Raw genomic sequence first — 21,306 nt, 5'->3', positions numbered from 1 at the left:
TAGCCGGAGCTGAGGGTCTAGCTCAGGTCCACGTCCCCTTCTCTCTCCAGGACTTAGCACAGATTGAGGTCAAACTGGGATCCTTTTTCTCCAACCCCACTCAGTATATTAAGCAGTTTACTGGTCTGACCCGCGCCTACGCCTTAACATGGCAGGACATATATGTCATCCTGGGGTCTACCACCACCCCCGAAGAGAGGCAGGCCATTTGGACGGCAGCCAGGGCTCAGGCCGATCAGCGGCACTGTGCCAGCCCCCCCTCGAGCATCCCCCTGGAGCCCAGGCAGTTCCTGACACCGACCCTGATTAAAACTACCAGGAAGGGGGTGGCAGCCAGCTGCGGGGTACGCTATATGGTAGAGTACATCCTCGATGAGATAAAAACGTCCTCTCATAAAGTTGTAAACTTCCTCAAACTAGATGAGGTGACTCAGGGGCCCGATAAAAACCCAGCCATGTTTCTTAATCGGCTGACTGAGGCCCTTGTTCAATACACTAGACTGTCCCCTGAGTCCTCCATTGGGGCAGCTACCTTGGCCAATTGTTTTATCTCCCAATCCGCACCTGACATCCGATAAAAGCTGACCAAGGCCAAGGACGGCCCTCAGACCCCTATTTGAGACCTGGTAAAAATGGCCTTTAAGGTTTACAACGCCCGTAAAAAAAAAAAAACTGCTGAGGCCAGCCAAAAGGCAAGGCTCAAGCAAAAGGCCGAATTTCAGGAAAGCCTCTTAAACCAGCAAAGCCAGGCCTTGGTAGCGGCTCTGCGGCCAGCAGCTGGCTCGGGATCCCGAAACCCCCCTCCGGGGGTCTGCTTCAAGTGCGGCCAAGAAGGACACTGGGCCAAGATGTGCCCCAATCCGCGGCCTCCTTCCAAGCCGTGCCCGTTGTGCAAACAGCGAGGACACTGGGCTACTGACTGTCCCCAGGCCTCTTGGGCCCCGACCTCTAGGGGCCGGAGACCAGAGCGCCCCAGGGAGACCTCCTGCCCTCCTCCGGCCTTAGAGCTGCTGAGCTTCGACGATGACCGACGCCGCCCAGACTCGGGAACCCCGATAACCCAAGCTGAGCCCAGGGTAACGCTCCAGGTAGCAGGTAAGTCTATCAACTTTCTAGTTGATACGGGGGCTACCTATTCGGTCCTTTCCTCTTTCGGGGGCACTTTACGTCCTTCCCAGGTTTTGGTTATGGGCATTGATGGCCAACCCTCGTGTCCACTCCAAACCCAACCACTATCCTGTCAATTAAATTCCTGCCTATTTACCCACTCCTTTTTGGTCATCCCCTCCTGCCCTACTCCTCTCTTGGGAAGAGATATTCTCGCTAAGCTAAAGGCCACTCTTCACCTAACTCCAGAATCGGCTCCCATGTCAGGGGCCTTCCTGATGCTACTTGTTGACCCTCCAACCTCTTCCGTTAATCCTGAGGTCTGAGACACCCGAGTTCCGGTGGTGGCTCGGCACCACCCTCCAGTCCTCATCCGGCTAAGGGACCCCACTTGTTTCCCAGCCCGGCCCCAGTTTCCTCTGTCTACCCGTAACCTCAGGGGGCTAAAGCCCATCATCGACCGCCTCATGGGACAGGGTCTCCTGATCCCCACGACTTCCCCCTGTAACACGCCCATCCTCCCTTCAAAAGGCTTCAGGAAACTACCGGCTAGTGCAGGATCTCCGCCTGATCAATGCGGCGGTGGTCCCTGCCCATCCACTTGTCCCTAACCCCTACACCCTCCTTTCTTCCATACCTCCCAAAACCTCTCATTTCACCGTTATTGACCTCAAAGATGCCTTTTTTACCATCCCACTCCACCCCGACTGCCAATTCCTCTTTGCTTTCACCTGGACTGACCCCGACACCCAGTTGACCACACAACTCACATGGACCGTACTCCCTCAGGGGTTCAGAGACGGTCCCCATTACTTCGGGCAGGCTCTGTCCCGGGACCTGGCCAGATGCTCGCTCCGTCCTAGCACCCTCCTCCAATATGTAGACGACTTGCTCCTCTACAGCCCCTCAGAAGAGACCTCCCAACGACATTCTGCGACTCTTCTTAATTTCCTCGGTTCCCAGGGCTCAGAGCCTCACAATCCAAAGCTCAACTGACTCAGACTTCTGCTGTCTATCTAGGCCACCAAATCACCCCTACCACTAAGGCCCTGACAGCAGATCGGTGTAGCCTCCTCAGGTCCCTCTGCCCTCCGGCCAACGGAGGCCAGATATTGTCCTTCTTAAGACTGACGAGATTCTTCCGACACTGGGTCCCAAATTATGCCACCCTGGCCAAACCCCTATATGCCGCCGCTAAAGAGACTCCCACGGGACCGCTGTCTTCCCCCACCGAAGTGGCTCAGGTCTTCCACACTTTACACTCAACCCTATTGGCTGCACCCCCTCTCTTTCTCCCCAATCCCAACTATCCATACCATTTATACACTGATGAAAAGGGAGGGATAGCCTTTGGAGCCTTGGTGCAGCCGATTGGCCCCGAACTGCTGCCTATTGCTTACATATCCAAACAACTTGATCCCACAGCCAGGAGATGGTTCCCCTGCCTGCAGACACTAGCAGCAGCGACAACATTGTACGCTGATGCAAAAAAGCTGATTCATGGTCAACCCCTGACCATCTTCTCACCTCATCGCCTAGGCGATCTTCTAGCCTCTAGATTTCTCTCTGACCTCAGCGAATCCAGGCTCCAGCAGTTTCACCTGGTATTTTTGGACAATCCGCAAGTTTCCGTGGGTCGTTCTCCACAATTAAACCCGCTTTCCTCGTTGCCCTCCCTCCCCCTTTCCTCAAAACCCCCAGCCCTCTCATGTCCAGAGGTCCTTGAGTCCCTTATGCAACCGCCTCACAACCTGTTTTCCAAACCTCTATCAGATCCAGAGCTAACTTTTGTTCATCGATGGGAGCTCAAAGCGAGATCCCGATGGAAACCGAAGGGCGGCTTATGCTGTGGTAACCACCTGAGAAGTCCTGGAGGCTCAGCCCTTGCCACCCGGGACCACCTCTCAGAAGGCTGAACTAACAGCCCTAACTAGAGCCTTACACCTAGCAAAAAGAAAAAGGGCCAATATTTACACAGACTCCAAATACGCCTTCTTGATTGCCCATTCTCACGCGGCAATCTGGAAAGAGCGGGGCTTCCTGACCACTAAAGGATCCCCCATCTGTAATGCCCCCCACGTTACTTGACTGTTAGATGCCTTATCCCTGCCCAAAGAGGTCACTATCATACACTGCAAGGGACACCAAAATACTCAAGACACTGTCGCTCTGGGTAATAATATGGCAGACCAAGTGGCTCGACAAATCACCTTACAACAAGCCCCGAGCCCTTGCTGACTTTGAGATCCACCCTCAACCCAGATTATTCCAGCAAAGAAGCCAGAGCCTTGCTGGCACAGGAAGGGGCTCAGAGGCACCCGTCGGGATGGATATTACTCCATAATAAACCGGTGCTTCCTGAGCGCCAGGCTAAGGCCGTAATATCCCAAATCCACAATACCCTCCACATCGGACCAAGGGCTCTCTTTTCCTTTCTCAGCCCTGTCTTTTCTCCCCTACATCTCAGACAGACCATATGTGCTGTCCACCGCTCCTGCCTAACATGTGCTTCCACCTCTCCTCAAGGAGGACTCCGACCCCCAGAAGAGACTCACCAGCTAAGGGGACATATGCCCGGGCAGGATTGGCAGATAGACTTCACCCACATGCCCAGACATCGAACCTACTGCTCTCTGCTGGTCTTAGTAGACACCTTTTCAGGATGGGTTGAGGCCTTCCCTACCGCCCGAGAGACGGCAGCGGCGGTGGCAGAGGTCTTGACGACCCATCTCATTCCCAGATTTGGGTTGCCAAACTCTCTCCAGTCTGACAATGGGCCTGCATTCATCTCACAGATCTCCCAGCAGGTGGCTACGGCCCTAGACATCGGCTGGCATCTCCACATCCCATATCGGCCCCAATCGTCAGGCAAGGTAGAGCGGGTAAGCGGCATCATCAAAACGCACCTGACCAAGCTCGCCTCAGAACTGCGGCTGTCTTGGGTCGACCTCCTCCCTCTGGCGCTCACTCGCATCGCACCACACCACACTCCAAAACAGGTTTGACCCCTTTCAAACTGCTCTACGGCAGGCCCTACCTCCTGACTCACCTCCCAGAGGGAGAGGCTCCCCCACTCGCGGGGTACCTCCCCCTCTTCTCCCTCTTACAATCCTTGCTGAGAGAACACGCAGACCGGGTCCTGCCACAACCGACAGACGACAAAGGGCCAACTCAGCCTCTGGCCCCAGGAAATCAGGCTCTTGGCCTTTATCAAACAACGGCTCAACACGGTCCAGCTGATGGTGTCGCGACAGCAATACCAAGGGCTTCCAACAAACGCTCCCTGCCATCCCGGCCACACCCTACCCCTCGCCGCCCCCGTTCAGGAGGAAGAAGCCAGAGAGAATCGGCGCCCCTTGTCCTATAGCAAAAAGGCCGGGATGAAAGGTCGGGTATGTTGACGCATGCCCCGGGATGAAGTGCCACAGACAAGTTCCGGAGGCTGGCTAAACTTCCAGGGACCGATCCCCCCTGCAGCCTGGTCCGATCAGGAACCAACACAGAGCCCTTGGACACCCACCACCGCTGTAGCCCGCGCTTTCTTCCTTATATATAAAGACCTGGCCTGGGCGCCGGCCCGGCTATAAAAACCTCTCCCCACCTCTCCTTCCTCGCAGACTCCCTTTGTCTCTTCGCTCACCCGCCCCTCCCCCGGAGATCTGCCCGAGAGCGCCTGCCCAATAAAGGCCTTTTACCACCGGTCCTTAGAGGTGGCTCTTTCTTCCCGCGGCGTTTTCTAACATCTGAGGAGTCTGTTCCCCAGATGTGACAAGAGACACGAGACAGTGCAGCCACTTGTCATCACAACGAGAAGGCAGGCTCTGAACTCCTGGGTCTGATCTCCTGACTCTAAAGTGAACAGAAGGAGAACCAAGGCGGCCAAGCAAAGACTGAGTTCTGAGTCCGACACAGCACCTGTCGGGCTTCCTGGGAGCAGAATCACCTGCAGAAAAGAAAGAGGTGTTGGTCCAGGAGGCTGAGGAAATCCTGCCCTTTCCTGGGGCTGCCCCTTCCCAGCTCCCCTCCAGCCCCACCCTCTCTGAGGGGCTCCTATGTCCTCCACCCCCACCCCACCCCAGGCCCAGCAGCTTCTTGTCCCCTCCTCTTTCCTTCCTGCATCACAGAGTCATCCCAGGCCCTGACATCCCCTGGTCAGGCTCAGGACTGGAGCCAGTGAGGAATCAACATGCTCCCTTTACTCAGGTCTGGCTCCTCCCTGAGAAGGGCCTGAAGGACCAGGGTTCAGTCCCCAGAGGAGGGGCCTTGCTTCCTGACAGCCTTGGGGGGCTGCAGGCAAACCTCCTCCCTTCGCTCCCCTCCAGCCTCTGAGCCAGCAGCACACACAGCTTTCAGGACCAGGGTCCCTGCCCCCATCTCTTCCTGGTCCCGCCCAACTGGGCGCCTCCACCCCAGCTCAGGCCCACCATCCCCAGGCACCTCTGCTCAAGGCAGGGCCGCTCAGTGATGGAGGCTCTGGGTCCCCAGGAGGCTGGTGATGAGTAGGCCACAGGCTGAGTGAGAACTGCTGCTGCTCCAGGAGCACAGGCCTGGCCTCGCCCCTTCCCACAGTCTCTGCTGGGGGCTCCTGCCTTGCCTGCTTGACCCAAGCCACTTCCGGTGAGAATGGGCCTTTGGAGTTGGGTCTGCAAAGGTCTTCCCACCCCTTCCTCCTGGGATGAGACCCCGGCCCCTCTCATCTTGGCCCCTGGGTGGGTCCCCTCCCCGCTGACACGTCATGAGGAGCCCCCATGCTGCTCTCAGCCCCGGGAGTCCTGCCCTCGCCCTGAGCACCTGCTGTTCTCACACCACCCACCCTGGGCCCTGCCAGCCAGTGGTCTGTGCTCAGTCAGGGGACGTGGCCAAACCCTTTCAGCATCAATAGGCCCTCAGTCTAGTGCGGGCCCCTCCCTTTTCACAATGTCACCTGACAGTGGGGACCTCTCACAACTCAGGGCTGAGCTTGTCCAAGCTCTGCCCTCAGATGATATGGGATCTTATCTACCTGCTCATTTCCAAGATGAGGAGGTTCAGTGAGGTGCAGGGGTCGGCTGGGAATCACATTCCCCGTCCTCACACCAGGCCCTGTGCCCCTGCTTTTCCTCTGAATTCTGCCCTCAGTACCTCTTCCTGGAAAGGACTCAGCCCAGGAAGACAGTTATGATGAAACTGAGGAGAACCACAGGGAGGATCCAGGCTTTGGTCTTGATGACTGTCGCCCAGGGCTGGAATCTAGGGGGGCCCATGGTTGGTGATGCTGCAAAGAGAGTAAGAGTGACGCCCTTGTCCAGACGCTATACTCGGCAGATGCCTCCTCGCCCCCCTGACTCTGGTACCCCTACTGTGCAGACAGTTTACACCCATCACATAGAGGCCTCTGTGATAGATCCTCAGGTGAGATGTGGGGGAAGGCAGGAGCCCAGTCCTCATGGGGCTCTGACAGATAATGGGGGGAAAGAGTTTAAAAACAAAACAAGTAAAAAAGGGAGCTTGCATTTCTCCCCTCCAACAAAGTAAGTCTTTCACCTGGTTCTCAGGAACCATCTGATTCATCTGTGGTCCCCCAGAGTGAGGGGGAAAAAATAGCATTTTTAACAGTGAAGCAGTAAAACAAGGAGATCTCTGGTTCTGTCTTTACATGGAAATGAATTTGTAACTGAGCTGGATTTAATTGGGTTAAGGGAAAGTATGCACTATATATATAAACTCTCAGAAATATCAATAAAGCTCACCAGAACACATTTCTGACACCAGGAACGACCCTGAGTCTGAATGAGTGGCCAGAGATGACCCAGAATCTAACTCCATCATCAAAGAACCTGAAACTACAAGCCATGTGTCAGAGCAGTTCTCCTGGGTTCCCTTACCCTGAGGCTCTCCACCCTGTAGCCCCTTCCCCAAAAAGCCTCTTCCTTGTCAGCATGTGTGTCTCCTGGAACAGTCCATTTCCCAGTGTTAGACAAAAGCCCACTCTCAGACCCTGCAAGGAGTCCCCCTTTCTGTAACAGATGTGGACTGTGGTGGGATTGCCTCACTGCGACTGATGCCCTGATCATTCAGGTTCTTAGGGACAAGTTTGTCCGCTGACTGACACGACCCAGTGACCGGAACAGGGATTTTCTTTTGTCCACTGTCTCCTCCCAACCCAGATGACTGGCCCGGGCGCCCCATCTGGTAAGGAACCAAGACTTAAGACTGATAAGGAACAGGGTGAGGAACTAGAGCCTTCGGTTCAGTTCAGTTGCTCAGTCGTGTCCGACTCTGCGACCCCATGGACTGCAAGTCCATCACCAACTCCCGGAGTTTACTCAAACTCATGTCCATCGAGTCGGTGATGCCATCCAACTATCTCATCCTCTGTCGTCCCCGTCTCCTACCGCCTTCAATCTTTCTCAGCATCAGGGTCTTTTCCAGTGACTCAGTTCTTCGCATCAGGTGGCCAACGTATTGGAGTTTCAGCTTCAGCAACAATAACTTGGCGGTCTCCTCTCACCAGTGCAAGTCGGGCACCGCGTAGGGAAGTGGGCAGGCGAGTACACAGGGAAACCTGGCGAGTGAGCGAGCCAGCGGGCAAGAGAGCCCCGCCCAGGCCCCGGCGCGCGGCTTCCTAGTGGTTGCCTGAGAAGCCTGGGGCGTGGCCTGTCGGCGGATGGGTGGGCCAGGCACTCAGCGGCGGAGCCGAGATCCAGACCGTAGCTGCCGGCCAGCCGCGAGGATCGCCGGTTCCGACTTGGCAGCCTCGCACTCCTGCAAAATTGGGATCCAGGTGGCAAAGGGAGAGATGGGTGGCTCCAACACCAGTCTTGGCTTCCTCATTTTGCTTCTGATTGACTTGTTCACCCGGACGTCCAGCGGTGAGTTCGGGGATGACTCTGCGCGGGGGATGGCGGGGGAATGCGAGGAGGTTGGATGGGTTACGACCCGGAAAGGGGATGGGGGTGGTGTCCATGGGGGTTCGCGAAACTTCTTGCAGGGTGGCGCTGCCGCCCCCTCCTCTTTCCCGTCCCTCGGCATGTTTGGTCCTCGGAGGCTCCTCCCGGCTTCTTGCCGGCTCTCCGGGCCAGAACAGGGGTGCCTTGGGTGAAGTAGTAATGCCGGGAGTTTGGGAGGTGACGCTGGGAGAAGAGGGGGCCGTGCCGCGGCAGGAAATGCGGTTGAAACCCCCCAAGGGTCCAGACCGTCCCTGGGAAGTGGGAGCGCTGGAGCCAGGTTGTTTGGGACCAGTCGGCCACTCTGCGGAATAGGGACCCAGACCCGCCCGAAAAGCACACCCTCCCTCCCCGACCTGTGCAACAGAGACCCTTCTGGTCCCTACATCTCCCGGTCCTTGAAGGACAATCGCCCGTTCCTGGCCGTGAGTTACAAACTCAGAGCGGACCCGGGTGCCCAGGAGGAGGAGGCGGCGCGCTCCCAGCTTAAAAGTGCTTGAGTTGCTCTATGGGAGCCTCGGCTGCTGGCTCCACCTCGGACCAGGGACTCCGCGGCGCGGCTCCATCAGTGTTCCCTGGGCTCCACCCCCCGGCCCCCGGGCTCCACCCCCGGCCTCTGGGCTCCACGCGTGAGCCCGGGGACCGGTGCGAGCCTCTTCTTGAGCAGGGACCAGTTGCCCAGGCTCATTGGTTTAGACAGAACTTTTTTTTATTAGAGAAGTGACCTTGTTGGGCACTACGTCTATCCTTTAACCCAACGAAACAGATGTCCTGCCTTTCACTAGGCCTGCAGAGTCCAAGTTGAATATAATCAGGTTTCCAAGTAGACAGTTTCGTGGACCTGCCCCAGGCCAGCATTTCTGCTAGGTGGGGGTGGGGGTGCGAGGGGCACGGAGTGGGGGATTTCCACGCACTATATCGGCTCTAGCTTTCCTTTTCTGCAAAGTAGATGGTGAGGTTATGATACTAAATGCAGCTCAACTTGACAGTAAATTCTTCAAAAACTTCCCTTCTTCTAAAATTTGAAAGGAAGGAAAATGTGCTACCAAAATCTTGAAGTAAAAACTTCGGTCTTGGAAAAGCCACTCGCAGAACTAGCTGTGATCCTGTCCATGCAGCTCGGCTACTTCTGCCCGCGTGTTTTGTATCAGCGCAGGGGTTTCCCATGCAGTTATATTTCTTGTAGTGATAATATTAGCTGTTTTGCACCTTCATTGTGTGACAAGAATTGAACTGGAAGACGGCATCAGTGCACAGTAGTTCCCAAGGGTTGTCTCAGCCATGTCCCAGATGACTCAGGATCTGAGAGGCCACACACCCAACAGTGGTACTTCCGCCCCTTATCCTACCTTGTGGGCGGGTGGAGGAGTGTCTTGAGAAGTGCCACTCTTTTGGAGGCCAGAGCTAAGGTGAAGGATATTGAAATATCCAAGGAGAGGATAACTCTATCCATGGAGAGGATGTACATCAAGAAGGTAGTTTTGGGTGTATTTTCCCTGGGATTTATGTAGATGAAAAAGATCCAAGTAAAGAACAGCAATCATTTGTAAAAACAGAGATTAAGCTTCTGAAATTCAGGTGACAATGATACTCACTGAACATTGCAAACTATGAGATCTTCATCACAGAAATCTTCCTCCTATTTCCCTTGTGTGTATAGAAGAAAGAGAAAACCCCTTGTGATGTTGCCTTACATGAATTGGGAGAATCGTACATAGTTTTCACAGCATTGCAAATTGTGTGTCTGTGTGTATTAGTCAGTCAGTCCTGTCCGACGCTTGCCACCCAAGGACTGTAGTCCGCCAAGCTCTTCTGTCCGAGGAATTCTTCAGGCAAGAATACTGGAGTGGGTGGCCCTTCCCTTCTCCAGGTGATCTTTCTGACCCAGGGAACAAACTCCTGCATAGCAGGCAGATTCTTTACTGTCTGAGCCACCAGGGGAGCCTGCAGCACCAATTAATAGAGGCCAGTAATCCGCAGGCGATTTCTCAACAGGACCTGGTCCACAAGGTCAGATTGCCTGTGGAATGAGTTACCTGGTCAGAAGAGAAGTCCTCCACAAAGACCTGGCTGCTGGGAGCTCTGCCACTGATGACAACCTCATGTTAAGAGTCCAGATAGCCCCTCTCCAGAGTCTTGTTCCCCATGGACTCTCACTGTCTGGGGGTGAATGAAAATGTGGGATCCATGGATGGCTCATGAACATCTGGATAAGAATGGGTTCTCTGGACTTCCCTGGTAATCCAGTCGCTAAGACTCCACACTCCAAAGAACGGGCCCGGTTTGATCACTGGTTGGCGAACTGGGTCCCACATGCCACAACTAAGAAGTCAGCATGTTGCAACTAAGGGTCTTCATGCTGTAAAAAGATCCCAAGTGCCACAACTAAGACCCAATACAGCAAAAAAAAAAAAAAAAAAAGATATTAAAAAATAATTTTTTTTTAGTTCTTCAGTGCTGGTGATGTGTGGGCCTTCAGAGTGATATTGTCGGAGCTCATGGCTCTGGGTCAAATAGCCCACACAGATGTTGACTCTTTAGAGATCTGAAAGAAGGTTACCGAATACCCCAGCCTATCAACTGTCCTGATGAAACATTTGCTGTGATGGCTTGTGCTGGGCCTTAGATTCGGAGGAGAAGCCCAGTTCCAGCAGCTGGCCCGGTGTCTCACAGAGGTCCATGCAGCCCTGGGGGCCTGTGTCTGACTCTCCTCTCTCAGTCCCCCAGCGTCAGCAGGAAGGTGCCTGCTGAGGCCCACTTGGAGCCAGCCGGTCACATACATCACCCAGCACCACAGAAGCACATTGTCTTCCAGAGCACTGTGCCTTAGGAATGCCATAGCATTTAAAGTTTCTAAGACAGACTTAGTGATGTGGAATATTTTCTAGATATTACTTTCATTAGGTTGAACTGAAAATGTTTGTATAAATTTTTTGACCAAGAAATTTTTAAATGATGTTAAAAATTAGTTTTTAAGATTGCTTCAACACAAATACTTGGGACTAGCTTAGTGCCACGTGCTTTTTAGTTTCTACTTCCTCAAAGTAATGGAGTTGATTCACCCTGAATGTGCCCTGCTTAGTTGCTCAGTCGTGTCTGACTCTTTGCGACCCCATGGACGATGCAGTCCGTGGAATTCTCCAGGGTTGAATACTGGGGTGGATAGCCTTTCCCTTCTCCAGGGGATCTTCCCAACCCAGGGATCAAACCCAGGTCTCCCACATTGCAGGTGAATTCTTTACTATCTAAGGCACCAGGGAAACTCAAGAATACTGGAGTGGGTAGCCTCTCCCTTCTCCAGGGGATCTTTCTGACCCAGGGATTGAACTGGGGTCTCCTGCATTGCAGGTGGAGTCATTACCTGCTGAGCCACCAAGGAAACTCTTCAGTTTCTCTCTTTTCTTTCTTCTTCTTCTTCTTCTTTTTTTTTTTTTAATGTTTATCACTAGTCTTGGGAATTATTTGTCTATAAAGTGAAATACTTTGTCTTAGGAAAAGAAAAACAAAAAAAAATGCTGTTGCCTTGTACAGGAAAAAGCAGTGTTGGAGGAAGAAAACTTAAAAGCTTGAAGAAAAAAAAAAGAGAAAAATACAATAGAAACAGAAACTACTCTTTCATGGAAAATTGCCTTAAAAATTTTTTTTTAATAAAGAGGAGTTCTGCCTTCTTACTTTGTGGAAAGTAGGAGTGGAACTCACTGAAACATCTTAAATTTGGCAGACCCTAGCATTTGTCAGAGCCAGAAGTGTGTTTGGGGCAGGTCAGTAGTAAACAATGATGATTTTATTTATTTTTACTTTCTGGAAAAGGAGATCACACAATTCCAGAAGGTGCAATCATGTTTTAAGTTTAAGAATCCCTTTTATTGCACCTAGAACAGTGCTATGCACAGAATGTGTGCCTGAGTTGTGTTCCATTAAAAAAAAAAAAAAGTAAACAGATTTTGTGCTTATCTTCAAGGCTGGCTTACGTATAAAATGGATTTTTACGAACACTTGAAAAAATTAAAGGATTCAATTTATTAGAAAAACAAATTACATATGCATCCCCAGGAAAGTGCTTAATGCCTAGCCACTGATCATCACTTCCCTGGAGTCAAAGCTCCTCCCAGACATTTCACGCTGTTACTAATTGAAGCTGTTTATGACTCAGATCCTAATACTGGTGAAGTTAACAAGTGTGGAAAAGGAAAAGTCGGTTTGTTCAGGAGCCCTGGGAAAACAGTGACCTAACGTCCTCAGACCGTCTCCAAGCTTCCCGGTTAGAAAAGGGAGCGGAGGGGCTGCTGCGGGCGCATCCGCGTCCTGTGCAGTCAGGTTGTTGGCACAAGGCGGACGTCTGAGCCTCACCAGGCTTATGGTTTCAGCCAGTCTGGGGGTCTGTGTGCTTGCAGCCAGCAGTTTTTATGTGCTGGGGGTCTGCTTCCTGTAGAAACAACGTGAGGCTTGTGTCAGATCTTTGTTATCTTTCAGGGAACTGGTAATTTCATGACACAGCTATGTGGCTGGTCACAGTCTGAATTGTCACCACTTCCCCAGCCTAAGGAGTATTCATTTCTCCATCTCTACATGTCCTAATCCTTAACTCTTAAACCACTGTTTTGAGACTCACAGGAGGCCTGGCTGACTAAAACTTTTCTACAAACAAGAGGAAGGCCGAGACCATGGGGGACGGGTTTTCCCACTAAGGCCGCCTAGAGCCCTTTCGGTTACAAGACCATTTATTACCCATTTCCCCATGATCCCAAGAAGCCCAGGGCCTCCAGCAGCTTCCTGTCTCTTGAAGAGAATCTAAACATGGCCTCTCTCAACTGGCATCCTATCCCTTTGTCTGATAACTCACCCAGCAAAACGCCCGACCTGGCCCCCAGGACCTAACGTAGGAGAGACGGGAGCAGGGTTTCCCAGAGTGTGACACAGGGCCCGAGGGTGAGGCTGGGCATGCCCACGTCTATGCTCTGGTCCCACACTCATGTTGTCTAGGAATTGGGATGGCAGCAGCCTATAATGGTTATTGATTAAGACAGGAGTTGACAGATTTTTTTCTACAGAACAAAGTAAATGTCGTTGTCTCTTTAGGCCATTTGGTATCTGTCTCTGGGTGCAAAAGCAGCTTCCACATTTGTGGAGCACCAGGGGCAAAATATAATATGTAAATCAACTGAGAACCAGACTTGTCCACTGTCCTGGTTTCTGACCCCGTAAGGAGTGACCCATCCCCTAGAGAAACATCCACGAGCTGCCTCAGTTGTCTGTTTATGAACCAGAAACTTACCCTGTCCTGCCCTGTAGCTTCTGGTGGTGGGAATGTGATTGGAGATGGGTCTGGTGCTGTGAGCTAATGCGCCCCTTCTGCTGTAGACTGGCTTCCTTGGATCAAGGAGCGGTAGGGGACACTGCATGAAGCCCCAGGTGTGAGCAGGGGATAGTGGCCCTGTATCAACTCTGGTGTCAGGCCTAGGTCACCTGCTGGTACATCTTATTTGTGCCCTGTGGCCCTGATTATGCCAAGCCACATAATCACTTCTGTCCTATGATGGTTGGTCTATCTGAAGTAATGGTTAGGGGTTGATGCACCCAGATCATGATGGGCAACTCTGACATTCCATGACCAGAGGCCTCATCTCTGCCAGGACCCAGGACCATTCTAGGAACCCGTTGGTAAAGAATCTGCCTGCAATGCAGGAGACCCCAGTTCAAATCCTGTGTCAGGAAGCTCCCCTGGAGAAGGGAAACGCTATCCAATCCAGTATTCTGGAGAATTTCATGGACTGTATAGTCCATGGGATCACAAGAGTCAGACACGACTGAGCAATTTTCACTAATAGCTTTGACCATTGTTACCAACTTTGCTCCTGACATACAACACTCCACCTGGAATCTGATCTTCCCTCATTTTCCATCCCTGTTCCTGATGGAAGCCCACAGGAACACCACACTTACCACCATCCCTGACCTTCCACAAAAGTCAGCCTTGAGTTGTTGGAGATGCTTCTCATCCACACTTTCCTCTCCCATAGAGTCAATCAGGCTTTCCCATGGTGCCTGGTGGCCTGGACACTTTCCTGCCCTTTCACACCATGTCCGCCCTGGCAGATTCGCTTCTCTGAGCCTTTGATACCCTCCTCTACCATCTGCCTTGGAAGTTCTGGACTTCCTCTTTAGTGCCACGTGGGCCAGGCCTTTCTCCAGGCTTCCAAGACCCATCCTAGTGGGAGATCAGCAGCGTCTCCCTGGTCTTGCTATGTCCTGTGACCCCTAGTTGTGAACTCTTCCTTCTCCAGCTTTGGGTTCTGTGTCACCCGCCACCTCTTTGCCCCTCTCCCTGTGATCCTGCTTCCTCAGGAGCATCCCCACAGGCCCTCCATCTCTCACAGGACACGGGGTTAGATTCTGACAGTCCTCTATCATCTAGACCTTTCCTACATAGCAGCCTAGCACGTCTCTGCAAAGGTTATGATGCTGGGACCTGACCTGGTGGACACGGGGACACACCAGGATGAGTGACCTTTGCCAGGCGGGGCGCCTGCTTCTCCACGAGGAAGGGGTCACTGGTGTGTGGTGTGCGTGTCAGGAGGGTGGTCATTGCTCTGACAGCCAGCCCTGCACTGTACTCGGCTCTCATAACTGGGGGAAGGTCCTGCGGGTCTTTTTTCCCCAACTTTACCCTCACTGTGTTTTGCCTTCACAGACCCTCATTCTCCTTCCTGTAATTTCACCATCGATCCTCGGCCCAGACAGCGTCAGTCATGGTGTGAGGTTCAAGGCCAAGTTGATCAAAAGGTCTTTTTCTCCTGTGACTGTGGTACAGTTGAGATCAAGTACCTGAGTCCATTGGGAGAGGAAGTGAAACGTATGAACATCTGGGAAACACAGACTGACACACTCAGAGACACTGGGGACTTGCTCAAGGAGCAAATGCCTGACGTTACACCAGAGAGATACACAGACAAGGGTGAGTGAGGAAGTCCAAATGCAGGAGGAGCAGACTGGGGGCTCAGCTGCATCCACTGTTTTTGGATTAAAAAAAAAAGTTGGATATTGTCCTTCGCTAGGAGTCCAGTGGAAAGAGCAGCTGTTGCAGGAGAGACCAGGGCCAGATTAGCTGGGCCCAGGGGAGGTGGACCCAGGTGGGGCAAAGAATCTGTCAAGCCCAGAGGCTGACCTCTTTCTTTTCTTGGTGGGGTCAGGACCTCTGACCCTGCAGGCCAGGATGACATGCTGGTATGAATAAAACGGACATACCAGTTTGGCTTCAGTGGAAAACTGTGGCTCCTCTTTGATTTGGAGAATGGACACTGGACATTGGTTCATCCTGGAGGGACACAGATGAAAGAGAAGTGGGAGAAGGACAGAGCCCTGACCGACTTCTTCAAGAAGGTCTCCATGGGAGACTGTCGGGCCTGGTATCAGGGTTTCTTGGTGCGCTGGGAGAGAATGTTGAAGATCACGGGTAGGTGAGAAGAGTAGGAGAAAGTGGTAGTTCTCTCATGGTGACATGGACTCACCCCTGTGTGTGTGAGTGTGCGTGTGTGTGAAAATGATCCGTCAGAGGTGAGTTGCTCCTGAAAGAACAATGACCCGGGGATGCTCTGTCATCCTCTCTCCTCTTTTACCTGCTGACATCTCTCCTCACAGCACCAGCCTTTGTACGATTGAACATGGATTCTTACCGACCCTAAACATGAGATATTCTCTATGATTCCAATCTCCTTCTTACTCTTCCCTCTTTCCAGAACCTCCTTTTAAATGTCACCAGTCCTCCTTCTGGAAATCTGTCAACACCACCTCTGCTGTCAGCTCCTGAGGAATCCATCCTCACATCACCGTCTCTGATGTCCAGCAGGACTGAGTGACTCTGTTGGAAATCTTGCTCTCCCATCAGCTGTCAGAGCCCCTGAGGACGGGGCTCTTCCCTCCCCCATCTCGCCTGAGGACCTCTTACAAGGGCCTCCACGTGTGGGTGGAGGGGTAGGGGTACCTGGGTCAGGGAGGTGAAGAAGCATCTGCCGAGTTTGGGGTCTGGACAAGGGCTTCACCCTCACTCTCCTTGCAGCATCACCGACCACAGGCCCCCCTACAGTCCAGTCCACGGCCGCAGCCATCAAGCACATCACCTGGATCCTCCCCGTGGTCCTCACCAGTTTCATCATAACTGTCTTCCTGGGCTGAGTCCTTTCCAGGAGCAGGTACTGAGGGCCGAATCCAGAGGGAAGGTAGGGGCACAGGACCTGGTGTGAGGACAGGGAAGGTGAATCCCAGCCAACTCCTGCTCTCACTGAACCTCCTCATCCTGGAAATGAGCAGGTGGATAAGACCCCATATCACCTGAGAACAATAATTGCGGGCCCAGCTCCAAAGGCCTGTCCTCACAGAAAGTGGCTTGGGCCGAGTAGGCAAGGCAGGAGCCCACAGCAGAAACTGTGGGGAGGGGCGAGGCCAGGCCTGTGCTCCTGGAGCTGCAGCAGTTCTCACTCAGCCTGTGGCCTGCCCGTCACCAACCTCCTGGGGACCCAGAGCCTCCATCACTGAGCGGCCCTGCCTTGAGCAGAGGTGCCTGGGGATGGTGGGCCTGAGCTGGGGTGGAGGCGCCCAGCTGGGAGGGACCAGGAAGAGATGGGGGGCAGGAACCCTGGTCCTGAAAGCTGTGTGTGCTGCTGGCTCAGAGGCTGGAGGGGAGGGAAGGAAGGAGGTTTGCCTGCAGCCCCCCAAGGCTGTCAGGAAGCAAGGCCCCTCCTCCGGGGACCTGCTCCCTGGTCCTTTAGGCCCCCCTCGGGGAGGATCCGGACCTGAGTGAAGGGAGCAGGTTGATTCCTCACTGGCTCCAGTCCTGAGCCTGTGCAGGGGGTGTCAGGCCTGGGGTGACTCTGTGATGCAGGAAGGAGGAGGAGGGGACAAGAAGCTGCTGGGCCTGGGGTGGGGAGGGGGTGGAGGACATAGGAGCCCCTCAGTGAAGGCGGGGCTGGAGGGGGCTGGGGAGGGGCAGCCCCAGGAAAGTGACAGGAGTTCCTCCACCCCCTGGACCAAGGCCTCTTTCTTTTCTGCAGGAGACAGTGCTCCCAGGAAGCCCACAGGTGCTCTGTCTGCCTTTGTTCTGCTCTTCACTTTAGATCCAGGAGATCAGACCTCATGGATCCTGAGTCTGTTTTCTGGTTACGATGACTCAGTAGATGCATCATCTCTTGGGTTTTATCACGTTTGACAAAATCCTATTCAGCATCTCTTAAAAAAAAACAGAAGCTGTTTTACCACTTTCTCCTGGTGCTAAGCGATGGAATTTCTACACTGATTTAATCAGGTACTTGAAGAAATCTCCACAAACAGGACATTTTCATTGTAGTCTAGCTTGTGGATAATTAGACTCTGCCTCTTGACCTCATTCTTGCAAATGATATTGCAAGAAAAATAACATCTGCTATTATAGGACTCAGGGATTCTTTCTGTGTCTGGAGAAATCACCTCAGCCTATTTTCAATATGACAAAGTTTTATTTATGACTGTCTCCCTTAATAATTTATTATGCTGAAAGTGAAAGTGTTAGTTGCTCAGTTCTCCGACTCTCTGCGACCCTGTGGACTGCAGCCCGCCAGGCTCCTCTGTCCATGGGATGCTCCAGGCAAGAACACTGAAGTGGGATGCTGTTTCCTTCTCCAGGAACCTCTCCAACTCAGGGATTGAACCTGCGTCTCCTGTGTCTCCTGCGTTGACAGGCGGATTCTTTACCATCTGAGCCACTGGGGAAGCCTATTTGTTATGCTACTGCTATTTAAATAAAAATCTCAGTACTCCAGAAAACTTGCAGTATTTAAGTTTCTCTCTCACGAGAGAAGTCAGGATGTGTCACCATTTCTCCACCTTATGGGATTAAATGTACCTGGTGCTTCTGAGAAAACATGGTCTGAGCGGATGCATGCACCCTGTGTTCATGGCAGCACTGTTCCCAGCAGCCAGGCCTGGAAGCCACCTCGTGTCCACTGACAGATGAGTGGAGAGAGAAGATGTGGACATATATCCAGTGCAATGTTACTCAGCATCAAAAAGAATGAAATAACGCCATATGTAGCAACATGGATGGACCTGGAGTTTGTCATGTTGAGCGACATATGTCAGACAGAGAAGCAGAAACACCTTTGGACATCACTTATATGTGGAATCCAAAAAGTCGTGACACAAGTGCTCTTTCTTACAAAACAGAAAGGGACCCACAGATTTAGAGAATGAATTTATGGTTGCCAGGGGGAAAGGATGGGGGGTGGGATAGTTAGGGAGTCTGGGATCAAGATATGCTCATTGATTTATTTAAAATGGATAACCAGCAAGGACCTCCTGTGTAGCACATAGAACTCTGCTCAATGTTATGTGGCAGCCTGGGTGGGGATGGGAGGGGAATCGGGGAAGAATAGATGCATGTACGGGAGTGAAAGTGAAATAAGGTTAGTTGCACAGTCATGTCTGACTCTTTGGGATCCCGTGGACTGTAAGCTGCCAGCTCCTCTGTCCATGGATTCTCCAGGCAAGGGAGTACTGGGGTGGGTTGCAATTTCTTCTCCAGGGGATCTTCCCAACCTGGGGTTTGAACCCGGGTTTCTTGCATCGCAAGCAAATTCTTTACCAACTGAGCCAGCAGGGAAGATAGAGACCTGTATGTGTGTGTGAAATCCCTAGCCTGGCTTCTTTGTGCTGCTCATTCAGGATGCCTGCACTCCTCTCTGGGTGTATATTTCCACTTTGCTTCCATCTTAAACAAACTGTTTCTCTGTATGTCTCCAGTAATTACTTTGGAAGCTGTTTTTACAGTTTTTACCTCCTTGACACATGCTTGCTGTCACAGATGGTAAGAGCGAAGGGAACTTTGCATCTCGCCCCTGGTGTTCAGTGTCTAGAATTCCTCGTTTTACACCAAGCTACGCAGGTTTAATTCCTGAGTAGGAAACTAAGGTCCCTCTTTTGCACAGCTCACTGCTGCATCTCTGAGATCAATACTAAGGAGATATACACCTTATATTAAGGTGTAAATATGCACCTTAAATTTATAGGTAGAGGGGCTTCACAAGTCTGTCATAGGAGATTTTGCCACCGCTGAGAGTTTAAAAAAAAGAGAAAGTCCTCTCAAAGTTAACCTGGTTCCTTCCCTCTCTAGGCCCTTTAATGGCTATTGTTATTCTTTCCTTTCTAGTCCTTGTTTATTTAACCTTTTGATTGACTTCATGCCTGTAGGATCTACCAGTTTGAAATAACACTCATGGTGGCTCAAGGAATATAGCCCGTTCCAGTGGAGCGTGGCCCAGATCCATGTAGGTCCCTGTGAGGGACTTCTGCACCTTGAGGGGAGGCTCAGTTCAGTGGTCCCTGTCCGGCAGGGAGGAGGTTGGATAGAAGAAAGCTTCGGCCCCTTAACCCTTAAGAATAAGGGAGTAGAACCCCTCAGTGGGTAATGAGACAGGCTGGAACAGTTTGCTGCAGTGAATGTACCTGGACAAAAGTCACATCAAGCATCAAAATACAAAGAAATTATAAGGGGCTAAAAATAATTACATGCATGTGCAGTTGGGGCAAATAATCAACAAGATACAAAGAGAACAAAAACCCAAGGCAATTTCAGAGCAGCCAGGAACAAAAGCAGGTACTGGTCATGGTCCCTGCACACAGCACCACCAAGGGGGAACATACCACCCAGGTCACCGCCCTGGTCTGAACCCAGGACCCGCCCCCACCCTCAACTCATATGTGGGACCGGATCCCCCACGCTCTGGAGCCAGCAAGGGAACATGTTGCTTCTTTTTGCTTCCTCATGAGTCCCAATAAATCTATTTCCCCCCCTGAATCTGTGTCTGGACTTTTATCAACTTCTACTGATTGAATCCAAGAACTATGGTCGGTAGCACAGGAGGACTTTGGCTAAAGGTCAGGAATGCTGGTCGGAGATGGTGTCTCCAGTGGGCTTCCAGCAAAAACAGGGATTGAACACATGCAGATTCCAGGTGGGGGCTCACTGTGTCAGGAACAAAGCAGGTGCAGTGGCTGATATGAGTAGAGAGACGGGAAGACCAGACAGTTCCCTACCGCAGAGACTATGATGTTGGATCACAGCACAGGGTGACCCTAGAGGCAGACAGCCTGGATGGGCAGCCAACCTAGATACAAACTGCACGATGGAAAGGAATGAAACAAAGTAATTCCTATCTGGTCCACTGGTTAGGACTCCAGGCTTTCACTGCCAGGTGCCTGGGTTTAATCACTGGTCAGGGAACTAAGATCCCAAAATCCAGGCAGCCGACTGAAAAACAAAAAAAAAAAAAACCCAGAAACGAGAAGAAAATAAAACACAAGCGATGATCAGTATGCTGAAAATAGCCATCGCAACAGCTTGTCTGGATACTTGGCCCAGTTTCTAGAACTGAGCCAGTTATCAGAACTAAGAATCCATGACTAGAGAGAGATGCCAGTTTCCACCAGGAAGGCCCTCTTATCACCATGGCAAGCGCAGTGCAGCAGTCTCTGGCCTTCCCCATCCTTGGGAGCCACATGGCCATTGACTCAGGTAAGTGCACACTTGGACGCAGAAGCCACGCCCACACTCCTATGGACCCAGTGTGCGACTGACATCATGTCCAGGGATCTGAGGCATCATCACGGCCCCGCTGTTATTAGTGTGATGCAGGAGATGCAGGGTATTGAATACATAACCGGCCTGCATCCTGCTTACAGGGGTATCATGGTGTGTGAAGACCCATACAATGGGTCAGATTTATCTTCTGTAGAAGATTTCCCCAGCTCCTGTCTTAATCAATAACAATTATAGGCTTCCATCTCTACCGTCTGTGGACGATATGAATGTGAGACCAAAGGGTAGAAGTGGGGGTGCCCCTCCTCACCCTCAGGCCCCCTGTCACACTTTGGGGGACTGGGTCCCGTCCCTCCTGGGGACCAGGCTGGGAGGTTTTTACTGGGGTGAGTCCTCAGGCAAGGGGAGAAGATGCCAGTTGGTGGAGAGTGTGACTCGGGTCCCTTCTCAGGTGGGAAGGTATTGGCGGCCCTGGGCTTCTCGGGATGCAGAAATGTGGAGTGAACTCAGTGAGCTGCAGGGGAGGAGCTGTGAGCACTCAGGGGATGTGTCTGGGGAAGTGAGAGCCCGGGGTGGCACGGGTGGTTTATGGCTGGGAAAGCGGCCTGGGAGTTCAAGGGCAGGAGGTCATGTGGAGGAGAAGGGTCTGTGTGAAGAAATGAGGTCCATGCTACGTTTTCTCAGGGGGTGTCTGGGCTCCCCCCACAG

At 52.3% G+C, this 21,306-nt stretch overlaps 2 pseudogenes; both read left to right on the top strand.

Annotated features, from left to right (window-relative positions):
* Positions 1-7,885: 7,885 nt before the first annotated feature.
* LOC136165155 (UL16-binding protein 1-like) lies at positions 7,886-17,193 on the top strand (annotated as a pseudogene).
* On the top strand, positions 8,542-10,235 carry LOC136162855 (tyrosine-protein kinase RYK pseudogene; annotated as a pseudogene).
* Positions 17,194-21,306: the final 4,113 nt, after the last annotated feature.

The sequence above is a fragment of the Muntiacus reevesi genome, chromosome 3, assembly GCF_963930625.1.
Source record: "Muntiacus reevesi chromosome 3, mMunRee1.1, whole genome shotgun sequence".
Classification (NCBI taxonomy): Eukaryota; Metazoa; Chordata; class Mammalia; order Artiodactyla; family Cervidae; genus Muntiacus; species Muntiacus reevesi.
The sequence above is the reverse complement of the archived record's forward strand: the minus strand, read 5'-3'. Positions and strand labels throughout refer to the sequence as shown.